Raw genomic sequence first — 16,374 nt, 5'->3', positions numbered from 1 at the left:
GGTGGCATCATAATGTTAGCAGGTCCACCATTCCTGCTAGAGGAAAGAACAGTTATGCTACCCAGCCTTATGTGGGGTCCACCTTATGCAACTGTTTTCCTTGGTCGGATGTGGCATCAGTGGGGCTGCACATCACTTTTGTTTTGTGGTGGCACATCTTCTTTGGCATGTAGTTAAAAATCCTTTCTGGCAAGGTTTCCAGCATGTGCACCCTGACATTTACTCCACATTTTAGACAGAGAACATGTCTTTTTGCAGTTGGGCACACGCTCCATCACTGAAGGTCTTAGTACTTGACCCTGTGGTGGTGATAAGCAGTACAGGGATGGTCCCCTCCACGCAGTGGCGTAGCAAGGGGGAAAGCGGGAGGAGAGCACAAATTTTGGGGGCGGTGTCCTCCCCAGCTCTTTAATGTGTTTACCGCTGGGTGGCAAACGCAGGAATCGCCAGCACCCCCCACCTTCCATGCGGCTGCCGGAAAGACAGGGGGGCAAAGACAGGAGCTGCCATGGATGGCAAAGTCTGTAGATATGCCACTGCCTCCATGAGGCTACAATGCTGTATTTCTCTGATGCACTTGCACGTGCACCCCATCCACAAGCTAATGTTGATGGCAGGGTTGACTAGGTCCTTTGGGTGAGGCCTTTACCACCTGTGAATGGAAGTTCTTTACACAACTTATTAGAACATGGTAATAGTCAAAGACAACATCAACATCATCAGCCAAGTGTATGTCTAATGCAGCTCGAGGCACTGGTGGAAAGACAATGAGTCTCATTGGTCTGTCACTAATACAATGCCAAAATGAAGTGTTAAATATTTTTAGTGCAGTCTTTGCACCAATTAAATCATAAACAACCATAAGCACAAAATCAGAATTGCGAAATGTAGGCATGTTAATGAAGTCTACCTGAATATCTACAAATGGGCACCATTGTGGTGGATGAGCAGCCTGTGTTTTACAGCTGCAATCATTCCCCCTGATGACATGCACCCTTCCATTGTGCTCCCAAGCAAGGTATGGGATTAGAAACTTGGCGATACCAAGTGGCTGCCTTGGGAGCACCCTAAGTGGTCCAAATGTAACCTACATTTCTCCTGCCTCCATTACTCTTTCTCCCCTTCTGGTGCCTTCTCTTGCAATTTAGCAACTCTTCCAAGGTCGCCAATTAGGATTCACCATGGGGGAAGAAGAAGTGCTGAAATAGCCTGAGGAACTGAAAAGACTGCAGTTCTATCTGCTAAGTAAGCCTGGGTCCTTAGTCAAGTAACTTCCCCATGGACAAACTGGTGGGTGAACACTTTATGACAACAATTTCAGGAGGGAGTTGAAGAGCCTCTAAAAGGATGTCTGTGTTGGCTTTATTTTTCATTTGCCCTCCGCTGGAAGTGAGAATTTATTGTGGCTTCCACAACTGTCCATAATCTTGTATGGGTTGGAAGGCATTACAGGAGTTAATGTACAAGCTCCAATGAGAACTTGAAGCTCAACCACCTAAGTGATGTGGGTGGGTGTATGATCTCCATGCCATCATGCTAGGGACATATGCCTTAATCAGCTATCAATTAACCACTGCCATTGCGTAAACAACAGCTATCCACATAAAGGCTGGATTCTTTGTGTTCGATACCAGCTGGGTTGTGGTGGCAAGGCAATCATGCTGCTCACCACTCTGGAAATGGGGGCCATGATGGGTGTAACCAGTCAAGGCAGGACATCAGGGTCAAGAAGGCAAATATGTTCTTGAAGGGAACGTTGAGAAGAACACTGGGAACAATGAATGGTGGACCCTATTTTACCAAGGAATCTCTCTAAATGAGGATAACAGGATAAAATGGACTAATGAGAGAGGCATGCTTGTCAGAGATAGGGCAAAGGGTAATGTGGGCAGGCTGAGAAGTGGGGTAAGATATCACATGTTGGCCTATTCTCAATGCATTAATAGTGATATCAGTGAGGAGCAAAGTAGGGAATTGGAACCACGTGTCTCGAAAGCAGTTAGTCACTTTCCCATTTATTGTGAAGGAAACATAGGGTTCGTCCTGAATAATAGGGACCAGTGGTATCATGATGAACTTACTTCCAGCTCTGGCCTCTCACCTGCTCATAACTGTCCCGTCCTTTAAGTTGAAAATAGTGTATCCTCAGAGTCATCAGCCTCACTTCAGACATTTTTCTCTTCTTTTCCTAACAACTCTGCAACTAACTCATCCAAATCTTTAGTCTGCCAACCCACTCAGACGCTATGCAGCTGTTCCTGCAACTTAGATGGCAGCCCTTGTAGAAAAGCAACTGCTACAGTTTGTGTGGCATTTCTAGATAGATCTGCTATCCCAAGTGTCACCCAAAATCCCCCTTAAGGTGATCTAAATAATCTGCTGGTTATTCATTTTTTAATTAATTTGCAATTGTTTGTTTACACCATCTGCTTTGCAAGGACACACATAAGTTACCATATCTATTATTTTGACATATGTACCATATACCCCTACTGTGGTGTCTGGTGCCTTATCTGGCCAAGCTGCCACAGTCAGGAGTCTTACAAGTGCCCCTGGAAAAATGCAGTTCTTATCAATTGATTTATATCTGACATGTAGGGTTGTGTGATAAAGATATACACTAGTTCCTCTTGAAGCATGGGAGGTTGTCACCTGTCTCTAAGAAGATTTCAGGATGTCCCCTGGGGCCCAAGGGGCATAGTCTACAACTAATGTGCCACCTGTAGCAGGCAATGCCTTAGTGAGAGCATCCCCTCTTGTGTTGCATGACTGCTTGTTTGGGCAGTGACTGAAGACAAGACACAGGTCATTTTGCCCTACAAATTCTCTCTTCATTGGGAGATGTAGGGGGACTTTGGAATTGTGACCTCTGCAATACAATTTTCCCTGGTGTCCCGATTTGTAGGAGGGAGGGTGTATTGGGTAACACCTGTCTAGTGCTGAGGTTACCTAAGTGTGTGTAGTGTGGGGAAGCTCATGCCCAGGCATCCTCGATAGCACTCTTCAGGGAGCCCAACCCATAATGGCCCCCCTTCAGTCCGAGGCCAAAGGACATCTGTGAGATATGGGAGACGCAGTGGCCCCTCCTCATATTCTATTGAGGGGCCCCAACATTTGTGTTATGTCATTGGTGTAGGGTTGTATGAGATGGATGAAGGAGGAGAAACTAACCCTGAAATAAAATCTTCGATGTCTTTAGGAGTCTCATCATGATGATTAGATGTTTATTTAAGCTGTGAATACACTGAGGCAGTAGGCTTAAATGTAACCCTGGGCGTAGTTCGCGTAGTAACGCTACGCGTAGTAACGCTACGCGTATCTACGCGAAGTGCACTTCGCACTATGCGAGACACGCGTAGCACTATGCGAACTGTGTAGTATGCTGTTCGCGATGATTGCATAGTGCCGGATGCTTGTCCGCACTGTGCCATCATTGCAAACGGCATCTTGCACAGTGCAAGCGGTCCTTTTCTGCCGCTCGAGTAGATTTTTACTCGAGCGGCAGCTTTCTCAACGCGGACTGGTAGTTTTTCAGCGTGAGCATACGCGACCATTTGCAATGAGAAACCTGACCTCCCCGCATTGAGAATCTTGCTGGGAGGTTTATTTTCCATGCTAGCGATCGGCAACTTGATGTTGCTGATCGCGAACAAGGAAAAAGTCTCGCCAGGATGTCATTTTGCTCGCTTGCGGTCACCAACTTGACGTTGAGGACTGCAAGCGAGCAAAAATGGCAACTACGCTACGCGATTTTGCACTGTGCTACATGAAATTCGCGTAGTGCGAAGTAGCAGAAACTACGCAAACTTCGCGAGCGTAGCGTAGTTGTCCGCCCAGGGTTACTTAAATGTCAAGTCTTTGCCATTTCTCTCTGTCACCCTATCATCAGTCAAATATTCAATACATATTTCTTTTAATTACTTCGCCTGTTCCTTTAATATTTACTAGGAGTCTTTAAGACTCAGCACTCAAGGCTCATAGGATCTCTTAGTGGTCTCTTCATGCCAATCAAGGTATGTATTCCATTGTTCCCTGGGGCCCCCTTTTCCTCTCCTTTAAGGCTCCCCTCAAGCACACTATTTTATCCAAGCCAAATGTTTCCTCTATTGGAAATCGTTTGGAGGGCTATGTTTTCATATACCAGTGCCATTTAACCAAAAACCTGCATGTTCTGTGGCAATAATGCACATACACAAAATAAACTGGAGTCCCTTTTGGTGCGGTGGGAACTCCCTTGATTCTACACCCCCAACCTTAGTTTGTCTCAGACACTTTATCAGCAAACACACCGAAAGGGCTGACGTTTTGTAGTGCTAGACCTAAGAAAGAAAGAGTACAATACCAGACCCCTAGCACTTTGAACCTAGCACTTCGATCTAGTTCTTTAAACCTAGCACTTTAAACCTAGTACATTGAGCCTAATACTTTATATATAGCATTTTGAGCACAGCACTTTGAACCTACAACTTTCAATCCAGATCTTAGAACCTAGAACAGAAAATATTGAAACCCTTTTTATATTTGCAAAATAATATTACCCCCTACTTGTCCTTACCCTATTTCTCACCAGTATACTGGTAACCTGAGCCCCATGGGGTTGTACGACTTGAGCGCAGAGAGCAGACCTGGCAGACACAATTAAATTACTGCTTGAATGATGGACTATGGAGTTTAAAAAATATCCCTTACCTTTTCAAGATGTGCATGCTTGGTCATTCAGGGGAGAATAGTCTGCTCCGAACCCTATGAATATGCCTATGCATTTTCCTTCAAGTACATGTTACCATATTCTGTGGAACAAACAATTCCATAATATACATTTATTTATGTACCCTGAGGTAGTGTGTTTAGTGATGAAGACATCCAAATCAGTTTCCAGACTCCACCTGGGACTGAAAACACAGCCAGTATTTATACAACTCTCCATAACCAGAGGTCATTACGTTCCATGAAAGTTGAGGCCTTTACATACATAGAGCCAGATTTTCAAGTGGGTTAGGATATAATGCACTTGTAATAAGGTGAACAGGATATCCATTATGTTTGCGATGGAATATAGATCAGCTAAATTCTAAGTAAGGTCATACAGGCACATGCATCAAGCTAGGATTTTGCGAGTCCTTAATTGCGAATATTAAGGATTCGCAATTAAGGACTCGCAAAATCCTATGCATGTAGAAATCGCTTTAAAAATAGCAATTTCTAAACATTCCTTAATTGCGACTCGCAAATTGCGAGTCGCAATTAAGGAATACCTCCCCATTATTCCTATAGGCCTAGAGGCCCATAGGAATGAATGGGAAGACATTCTCAATTTGCGATTCTCAATTAGAGAATCACAAATTGAGAATGCAATTTCAAGGGTGCCAGAGTGTCAAAAGGACACCCTGTTGCAACCCTGAAATCTGCATAGGAGTACATCTTGCACACACACATGCCACTTTAGTGCATTTTTCAAAGTTTATGCAAATTACCATGAAGTTCAATTTTATGGTAATTTGCGCCCCCTATGAGCGAAATCGCTAATTTTTTTACTTTAATGCATTGCATTTAAGGAATCTCCATTTGCGATTCCTTAAATGCAATCGCAATTTAAGTAATCCCAATTTAGAGATTACTTAAATTGCGATTTTTGCATTTGGGATGATGCATCCCAAATGCAAAAATACAGGTCGTAAAGGGGCAGATTCTGAGAATCTTCACGTTTGCGACCGATTTTCTATTGATGCATGTGTCTGTTGGTGTTTTATGACATGACAGGTGAGCGACATAACTCAAAGAAGGCTTCCTGATATTAGAAACATTTCCAGCTGATCAAAACACAATAATTAGTAAAATGTTAAGTTTTTAATCTTGTACCGCGATATAGGGCAAGCAATGTGTAGGGATGGTAGACATCTCACATCTCAATGCGAAAAGGGTTAGCTTGCATTTTCATGGTCAGCACAGGAGAAAAGGTCACCTGCACATAAATGCTTGTTGCTGAAAAGAGGAGCACAGGTAAGAATGTCACAGGGCACATGTTTTGATCTTCACTTAGGCATTTTTCTCATCATGGGAACTGTTGCGTTTTTTTTATCTTCCACAATATCAAGGACTTTAGACAAGTATGCAACACGTGTTGCAGAAGTAGCAAACAATTTGGGCAGTTCATGGTGAATGAGAATGGTAAGCTTTCGTAGACAAAAATGTAATGATTCAGTTAGTTCTGTGATAATCCATCTCTCCCCTATTCCTTAGATCATTGAGGAAATCATCTCAAAGGAGCATGGCTAAACATTTCTAATTGATATTTATATCAAATATCTGTGTGAGAGTTTATGCATGTGTGTATGCATGTTTATATGTGTGAACATAGACAACCAATAATGGCGCTTTGCTACTACTTTGTGTGCTGCATTCTGCAGCATACATAGCAGTGGCGGCTCCTCCATACGGGCGTTTGGGCGCCGCCCCCCTGCTTTCTCGCAGTGCGAGAAGGCAGAAACATAAATGGTAATAACTACCATTTATGTTTCTGCCTTCTCGCACTGCGAGAAAGCAGAAGTGCCTGATCGGGGGTGGGCGGTCCTGCTTGAGGGCAGGGGGGAGTGGCTTGCCCAGTGTTGTGCATAGGGACTGTTTGGCCGGCCCTGGGGCCGATCAAACAGTCCGTATGCACAACACTGGGCAAGCCACTCCCCCATGCCCTCGAGCAGCACCGCCCACGGCGCCCACTCTACATAGCGAAAATGGTCCCGGCTGGGGCGCTCTCTACTGCGCCTCAGCGTTGTGATTGGCAGAGCGGAGGGAGGTAGGCTGCCTTTCATTCATGACGACATGACGACGAGAGCTTCAGGACGGCGGGAGCGGCAGTTTGGAGGCATCCAGAAGCTGCGGTCTTGCAGGACGGAGCGGGAGTTGGAACGCATCCAGAAGATGTTGCAGGACGAGGATGGTAAGTTTTATAATATTCTTTCCCACCCGCCTCCACCCCCCGTGACGACCCCCACCCCCATCATGCCGGCCGTTACTGTGAAGTTATGAATGTACAAAACTATTTTAGGCCCTCCTTAGGCCTAAAATAGTTATGTACATTCATTACTATTTTAGACCCTCCGGTGCCATATCAATGCCAGTCAGGGCCGGCTTTAGGGCGGTGCGATCGGTGCCACCGCACCGGGTGCTGGAATCCTGGGGGCGCCGTGTTTGAAAGTTTATTATGCCTTTGAAGCACCTGCTGCAGCGTTTCTTTCACCCCGCAATTACCAGGCCTCACATAAATGTCAAGATAACTCGTGCCGCCATTGCTTCTAATTCTCATCAAGCCATTCCGTTTCGATAACAAAGAATTGTAAATGGAAGCTTTTTGGACAAAACTGCCAGAGTGATGGCGCGTTCTTCTGATGGAAACAAAGGTTCATTTCTCATAATTTCAGCTCTGTGTGGAAGTTGTGTCGCTTGTATTGGCGGATGGAAAAGGCTGCAGCCGAGGAGCGGTGCGCGCGTGAAGGCGTCTACGTCACCTCATACACACACCAATAGACCTTTTCTTCTCTGAGAATATCGTGTGATTAATTATCTTCCTGGAGAGAGAGATCAGCATTTTGTATAGTTGTGGTTTTGACTTAGGTGAAGTTAGTGCAGAGGGTTAATATGCCTGCTGCAGAGAACGTGTACCATGTAGATTACAGATGTAAACAGATCAGCAGGTTACTTGCAATGTATAATTTAAAGTCCTTAGTCCTAATATAGAATAGTGAGGTATTAACTTTCATCCTAGAACTGCATACACGCTGCAAAGTACAGAACATTGATCAATGTTGCAAAAAGGGTTAATTTGGCTAGAAATCGATTCTTATTATTAAAGAAAACTCCCAACTATGCTGTTTCTTTTTCGACTCTGAGTTTGTGCTTCTCCACACCAAGCACTCTTAAACTATGCTGCCTACCAGTATGGATGACATGTGACTCCTACACTTTTAGTCCTTTGGCTTACGTAACATTTCCTACACAGTGATTTACACATGAATGATTGAATGTCTGTGTGTAATATGCGTGTGATGCAAAGTGCTCAGACACCCTGCACTGGTATGAGTGGCGCTATATAACTAATTCAATGCATCTGAGAGAGTGTGGTTATGGAGACTTGGTCACTGTTTTCGCCACCCAATCTTTGGCCATAATGGAGACCTGAGGTGACATATAGTTCATCTTTCTTTGGCAATAAGGTCAGGCGGCTAACGCCAATGTTCCCTTTTCTTTTAAAATAATGCAGTCAGGCTAAATGGATGGCACGGGTGCAAGCAGGAATGAAGCACGATATGGGACAGTTTTAAATGTGTTTAATTATTTCAAGTCTACATATCCTACCTACTTTTATAAATATTCTTGCTTTCTGAAATGTGGTTTAACCTGCATCCTTTGGGCCTTTTTTTTTTGTTCTTCAAAATTTCCTTGGCGTGAGGGTCCTGCAGTTCCCCTTTAGTCAATCAGGCTCGCTATGACACAAAACACATTTAGACCCTTTTTTTACGCCCCACCACTTTCAAATGTCACCAGCCACCACTGATACATAGAAGTAGCAAATCACCATTATCTAATGATTGTTTTTGTGCAGACACCTTCCTGCACATAAACAATCATTAAAGGCATTTTTCTCTGTCTCTGTGTGCTGCAGAAGCAGCACCCATAGAAAAAGCAAAAACGAGGAGAAACAAAAATATTTATCCTCGTTCACCAATCAAACACCTGCTCTTGCCTGGCGGTAGTTTTTGGCTCTGCCTCAGATTTACAGATCCTTGTAAATCAGGGGCAGCAGAAAAAAGCAATGGATGTTGCAGTGGAACACCCACAGCAATGCTCATTGGATGCCCCATGTAGATAACAGCATGAAAGGGTAACATGTTTACAAAGTGGTGTTCAGCCTTTGCGTAGCTAAACGCCAATTTGTGAATATGGTGCAGGGCATTGTGCCACTGGAACGTCATAAAGAGTGACCTTTGGTGGTTCAATCCCCTCGCAAATATGCGCAATGTTCTTTAAAGAGATTCATCTTCAACTCTATCTTAAATAGGAGCAGTGTTGGGATAGTTCAAGTGGAAACCAAAATATTGTTCCAGGTTGCATAGGTGGGAAAGGCTTGCTATTTTTTTACACTTCTTAGTCTGCAGTCTGATGGTGTCAGGCTGAGAGACACCAGAGATGGGCAGGGGTTCTGGTCATGGTGGCTTAGTAAATGATGCAGCTGGTATTAACGATGGGGCAGACTGGCAAAGGGAGACAATGGACTTCCATCAGCATGTGGCTGATATGATCCTGGTTCTTCAGGCCCTGTGCGCGACATGCAGCAGTGTGTAGGATGCCCTTAATTGGTGCCAGTGTGGTGTATGGGAGGCCATAGAGCAAAGCATTACCACCATCCAGATGTGAGAGCACGAGGGCTTGAACAGCAGTTCTAAAGTTGCTTTCTGGAATAAATAGTTTTACTTTCCTTAGACGAGGGAGCTAGTACCTTCTATCTTTGCTTTTTTTGGCAATATGTTCCTTGAGGGTAAGGTTGGTGTTCAGGGTGAGGCCCAGCGACTTATCATTTGGAGAAAGTTGGGGTGCAAAGATGTCAAGGTTCACATCATTGAGCCAGGTATTTATTGTTAATAATTGTTTCTTCTTTGTTGTTCTTGGCAAATAGCGGGAAATCTGTCTTGGGTGATTGAGCTTCAGGTATCTGCAGGAGATCCAGATCTGGATGATGTGCAGGCAATGCTTGAGGCGTTGGATGTCAGAAGAAGAGGAGGTTATCAAGAGTGGAGTTATGTCAGAGTTCATGGTGCACCCGCCATGCTAAGTGTTTTCAGATGTCATCAGTGATGTTGTCAATAATGTCATAGACCTTTTCAATATTTGAGGTTATTAGCAGTGCATGGCAAGGGCACAAGATCAGTGGTTTTTAGAGTCGAAAATTGTTACGTTTTACTCACATTATCAAGTAACTACGTCACTTTAACCTTTGTTTTTTTAGTGAATTTTCATAGTTTATTTACAGTATTTTTTTGCAAACTAATTATATTATTACCCTACTTGACTATAATGTCACTTTAAACGTTGTTGTTTTCAGTGCATTTCTATATTTTAAGCATAAAGTAAGATATTTTTACCATACATAACTATGCCAACCCTCTCTTGTGCATGGACTTTGCCATTGGACAGCATGAGGTTGGCCATAGGGCCTTGAATGCAGCCAGGCCAGGCTCTCAAAATCCTGTGGGTTGGCAACCACCCACTGTGCATGGTCTCCTACCAAATGCCAAGTCCTCAATGGGCAGCCAATCCCCTGCAGTGCATGGTCCTTTTTGTAAAAATTACTTTCTCGACCCTGTGGGACTTTTATAAGAGCACATGTGGCTGTGCCGGCTCATGAGAGTCTCCCACAGGATCACAATGCAAATTTGACCCTGGGGAGAATCTCTCATGCACCTCCCCTACAAGGACTAGGATGGCCAGGTTATCCCTACCCTACCTACCCCCTTATACCTTAATTATTTTTAATTTTAGGATACAGGATTGAGTTGCTGAGTCCTGTAATGGCAGCCACAACATTTCTGTTTGTGTTGTGGCCAGCCTATCAGAGCGAGTGCTATCACTGAGCTCGTGGGATCCTCTCATTCCCACAAGAGTTAGATAGCTGACAGGAAAAAAGGCCCTTGTGGCCATTTACATCACTCTATTATTTGAATTTGGGTGACTCTGGGAATCCTGCAAGAAACTAGCGTCCCCAGCTGTCTAGATATCTATAAATCCTGAATCTTAATTTCTCTAAAACTACTCAACGGATTAAAAACATATCACAACAATCACACTTTGGGGGTAAAGATCTAGTTTTTTGTGGAATCTGGTGTAATTCCGTTCAACTGTTTTGGCTATAGTACTGTCTAAAATTCACTTTTAAAATTGCATAGGGAAATTGCATTTTGGGACCCAACTCCATTTTTCTTGTCCCATGCTTAGCGGACAACCCCTGTACTTCCCTGGAAGGTGCTGAGGTGGATGAACTTTTATTTTGTAAAGTGTTGTGAAGATTCATCAAACAGAGACATAGTCATTGGCAAAACAAGTTGTTACCTGTCAATCACATCCTTTTGCCATGCCCAGATATCTATACATTTTGAACTTATTTTCTCAAAACCTACTGACCAGATATACATCAAATCAAAATAAGTACTCTTTCTAAACAAAGGCCTAGCTTTCTGCCATATTTGGTGTAATTCCATTCAGTAAGTTTTTCTGTGTCGCTTTCAATTCTCCTATGTCAAATTGCTAGGGAAAACAAGTTTTGCAAGTCAACCCCTTTTCCTTGGCCCCCGCTTGATGGGTCACCCTGAAACTTTCCCAGAAGGAGCTGAAGTGATGAGAAATTTTTGGGAAAAGTTCCTGAAGATTCATCAAATGGACCAAAAGTTATTAGCAGACCCAAAAAATTATGTTTTACGAAATGTGATCCTAACTAGAACTACCCAATGAAAACCTCCAATGGTCCCCCACATGCAGGAAGATCACGTACATTGAGTTTTTGATTTTTAAGAACAAGCACCCACTTTGAGGGTTTGTTTCTGAGATACAAACATAATGATAAACAGGCCACCAGATACAGTAAGCCACCCAGCATTGCAACACTGATGAAGGTGATCCTCCCATGTTAATTGAAACACTGCAATTGGCACTGCTCGAACACAGTTGTTACTAACTAAAAGTGCATTTGGAAGTCTTCTATGGTGTGAATGTAGGCAGAGTCTCTGTGGTTTATGCAAGATGCGCACAGGGGTCAAAATGGCTCCATAAGTGTTTCCTCAGTTACCAGTGTACTTTTTCAAGATAAATCTTGATGGCTCCATCTTCCTTTGCCACTTGAAATAATAATCTGCTTGAAGCTAATATTCATAAACTTCTGAGTAAATGATAGCTTTGCTTGAAGCACCGAACCTCCACATAACAGACTGATTTACAGGTTGGCCATTTTTAATTACATCACAAAGGGCCAGCATAGACCCTTTTTAAAGGCCCTCCTTAGAAAAGGTTGGGACCTTTAGAGTAATTTTATGATTCCAGTATTTTAGGCCTGATTGAGTTTGGCAGTCTGACTGCCCAAAAACTGCATCTGCAGCAGCCAGTAGCCCACAGCGCTGGCGGTTTTTAGAACCCCACATTACGAGTTGACCGTGGGGCCTGCTGTGTGGCTGTGGTGGTCTTGCAGCTGTGGGCAAATGTTTTTCATATCTATTGATGCCTGTGTGTACATTTTGATTGCACATGCATCTAATGTACACATATGCATGATACTTGTGGAAAAATACTACCCACCCATTGCCGGAGTCCGGCTACATATGTGGCCAGTCCAGCATTGGGTATATGGTACAAAAGGACTCACATGTAGATCGTGGCAAAAGGAGAGGGGTGAGTATACACTCCAAATCCTTCGTTACCGCTGACTTGAAGCTTGCGGTCAGACTGCCAAGGTCGGCTTATCGGAAAGCCAACTCGTAATTCTGCCGCAACTCAGGAGAGTTTCGGCTGTCGCAGTACGTGCCTAGGACAGGGGGCGTGGGAGTCTGCTGCGAGATTGAAGTAAAGAGGGAGGTGTGTCACTTTAACCTGGTGCACTGTTACAGAGGTGCCCATGACCACCCTCAAGGAAAAAGGATACTGAATATCGATTAGGGAACATTCATTTTTTTTGTTAGTACTGTTGGTGTTGCACAGAGATGTTTTGTTTTTAGCCAAATACCTGTCCCTTGAATAAAGGGAATGTGAAAACGGGGCGCAGAAGTCCCGTCCTATTATCGTCACTAACCTGCTATCCTGCATTTACAGAATTTAGTGGTTATTAGAGTTTCCTACCACCTACATGAAATAGGTGTAGCCAGGGAGATAAAGAGAGTTGGGAAACCTAGTACAGTGAAACCCTAGTAATCAGCTTCAGAAATCACTTAGAAGTCTTAGGCCTTTTTTCCCATCACTGCCATGTGTGGTGAAAGATACTGCACTAAAACCTAAGTAACACAAACGAATATACTCACTGTCAACTTCTTCTCTTTTTCCTGAGATACCTAGGGACGTCCTCCTGGCAGAAGATCACACTGGAAAACAAAGAAGAAGGGTGAACTTTGTGGGAAGGAAAGAAGACTCAGGATTTTTACTGCCCCTCAGCCAAAACACTTATCTGCATCTTGGAGTCAGAGAAGCCTTATTGCCGCTAAAACCAACGGCAATCTCCTGCTGCACCCGCCCGTGGCTGTTTAAGGCTGGGCTGGGCCTACCCTCTTTACTTTTGATTTTAAGACCTAGCGACTCTCCTCAGTATTGTGAAGCAACAAGAGGTAAAAACTAATCTCAACACTGCATCTTGCCGTGGCCCTCTGGTTGGCCACACCTTATTAGTAGCATGAGCGATTAAATCATGGGTAAATGAAAAATCATGCTCCCACCCTAAATCCCACTGGCCCCACTCTGGACGGCTATCTTCAAAAAGCCATGGGTCAATTAGTAAGGAAACTGAGCTAGCAAAGCGGAGCATTTCACTGTGCCCCACCCCAGCCTTACTCCTCCCAGGCACTGAGGATGCTAATGCGTATCCTTTTGTGACAGACACTGAGCACAGGACTCCAGTACCACTCGCGCCCATTGTGACAATTAGGAACAATGATGGAGACTTTGCCAAAGACAAAAAAAAAATATATGATTCTAATCCAATCTCGGAGGAGAGTAGACCTCCACAAGCAATAGGGGGGAAGAGTAAGAGAACAGAGGTGGTAGGCTGGAACATAAATCGAAGGATCATTCACCCATGATTAAAAGAACCAGGCAAGACCCTCCAACTAGCAAAAGGACAAGAGAGGGCGTGGGTAGAGGGGCCATACCAGAGAGAGTAGACATTCCCCTTAATAAAATCAGTAAATTAGTATCTTAGGCGCTGGCTCCCATTTTGGATCGCTTAGGACGCATAGAAAATAGCACCCCCTTATGTTACAGGATCTAAATAGGACATCATTACACACTCCACGGAGGAATGAAGCTACCCAACCTAGCAGCACAGATGCTGTACCCTATGATAGGATGGCCCCTCAAACTATAACATCCATTCCCACCAAGGATCATGGAAGCCACCTGTGCGGCCACCTGCAAATCCCTTCGATCGGATCCCCTGGGAAATAGTACCCCCCCCCCAGGAAAAATTAATAGGTGGGACAAGGTATTAAAAATTGGCCTAGACATGATTTGTTAAACCGGGGTTGCCGCCACCATGTAAACACAACACTTAATGATCCTGCATATACACTCCCTAGCAGGGAGGGCGCAAAAGACATTACATTTACCAACAGACTGCACTATTATACACTGAAATTAACCAGAGTCCCCCATCTCCCTTCCGGCCACCATAAAAACTGCCACAGTCTTATCAACAAATCAACCTACTGATGCAATAGTAAAATATCACCCCAGGCAAATTTGTTTGATAACATCATTATGGCCAGGCCGGTGAGCTGGCTGGGTCGCATGGCAAAATCTGTGGAGGGGGGTTGTGTGGTCCTTACTTTTAGGGACTCTAGGTGTGTGCGCTTTCTCCTGACGCGCCTTAAGGACGCACTTAGTGAGAATTACCCAATAAGGGCTTATCCACTGGGTTTCTTTTATCCACCTCAGAGGGGAGACAACTTGAATCAAGGGTTGTCCCCCACAGGCTTAAAAATACACGCTCACACACAGCCACTGTCGTTTATTCAATCAAACCGCTTTTAAACTCTTTCAGGTCTAACTGACATTGACTGACTACAAGATCACTTTAGCCAGGCATTTGAGGTGGGAGGTTTGGCACAGCCATGCAGCAACCAAGGGAAAGCCTCACTTGAAGAAGAACCCGTAGCTAAAGGGCCTGTGCCACTATCTTATGACAAACCTTATATACATACCAACACATCCCAGGGCCCAGTAAAGCAGGGAAACACCACCCCTCCCTTTCAAATTATTTAATGGAATATTGCAGGAATCCATTCTAAATTTATGAACGAGGACTGGATAGGGTATATCGGAGGTTTCGATATCATTTGTCTTCAGGAAACCTGGTCCAGAGATGAAATTTCCATAGATGGTTGTCGTTCTTTCTGTGGTCCTGCAACACCATCATCTACAGGAAGAGCTAAGGAAGGGATTGGGGTGCCTATATCGGTAAAATATAGATTTATAAAAGTCAACTGTATAAGCTCATCACCCTAGTATCAATTAATTATGATCTCCAATTTAACGAATGTCAAAATACTACTGGTGAATTGGTATTATAACATCTTTGATCAAAACTACTGTCATATTATAGATTCCTTCCAAATGGAAGTTACTCAAGTTACCGGGAAGTGGCAGCCGTTATGCATCCGCTGGGTTGGGGACTTCAATTGTACAATCTGTAAGTACAACTCCCAATGTGTGTGTGGGCTGGAAGACACTGAGAGTCAGCCCCAGCCCCATTTCACTCACTCGCCCCAGGGCAAAGCCTTAAACTCTATTCTTTTAGGAAATGATTCAGGCTTTATGAACAATATGGTTTGTGACTCTCCACCGCGGTGTCCTACCTATGTTGGCAGTGGCAGGACTGGCTTTATTGATTTTATGCTAATTTCTATGAACTTCACTACCCTCGTTTGTGATTTCATGGTGGAACCTAATTGTGCCAGAGATCACAATTCCCTCATCATCTCTTTCAATTTAAAGATCCAGCGGGGGAGGGCGACGAACACCCGATCCACTATCACCCAAATAAAGGAGTCAAATTAAATTGGGGTAAGATAAATCCCTCCAAATTTGAGGAAGATACCATTAAAGAAAACTACGACTCAAAAATTGGGTGCTTGCAATTAGACTCTTTCCCAGCTGACCTTGTCCGGGAGTTCGGGTCACTTTGTTCTGATGTAGCCAAGAGGCTGACTAGGAGCGTCCATCATAGGGAACCCCAAGATGCCCGATGGTTCAACTCTGAATGTTCCAGGGACCATAAGGAACTAAAAAGGGCCCTTCACACTACTACCCGTGACAGAGCTCTAATTAAAGCTGCAAGGTATAATTATAAAATCACGATTGAAAATAGAAAAGCAGAATTGAAGAGATTGGCATGGTAAGATCTGAAGAGAGCAGGAGCCCTAAAAAATACCAAAAGGTTCTGGGGAATTATTAATCGAACTCTATTCACAGAAGAAGTGAGACAGATGGGCTCACTGATCCTGGGGGAGGCTTGGGAGGCCCACTTTACTGGTATTTTTAACCCACAGCTTAAGAGGATAGAGGAGAACCCAAGGGCTTTACCGGTAGATTTAGTCACAGTCACCCAACTCAGCTTATCCATCACAGTATCTG

The sequence above is a fragment of the Triturus cristatus genome, chromosome 4_2 (assembly GCF_964204655.1).
Source record: "Triturus cristatus chromosome 4_2, aTriCri1.1, whole genome shotgun sequence".
NCBI classification, from domain to species: domain Eukaryota; kingdom Metazoa; phylum Chordata; class Amphibia; order Caudata; family Salamandridae; genus Triturus; species Triturus cristatus.
Note: the sequence above shows the minus strand (reverse complement) of the source record.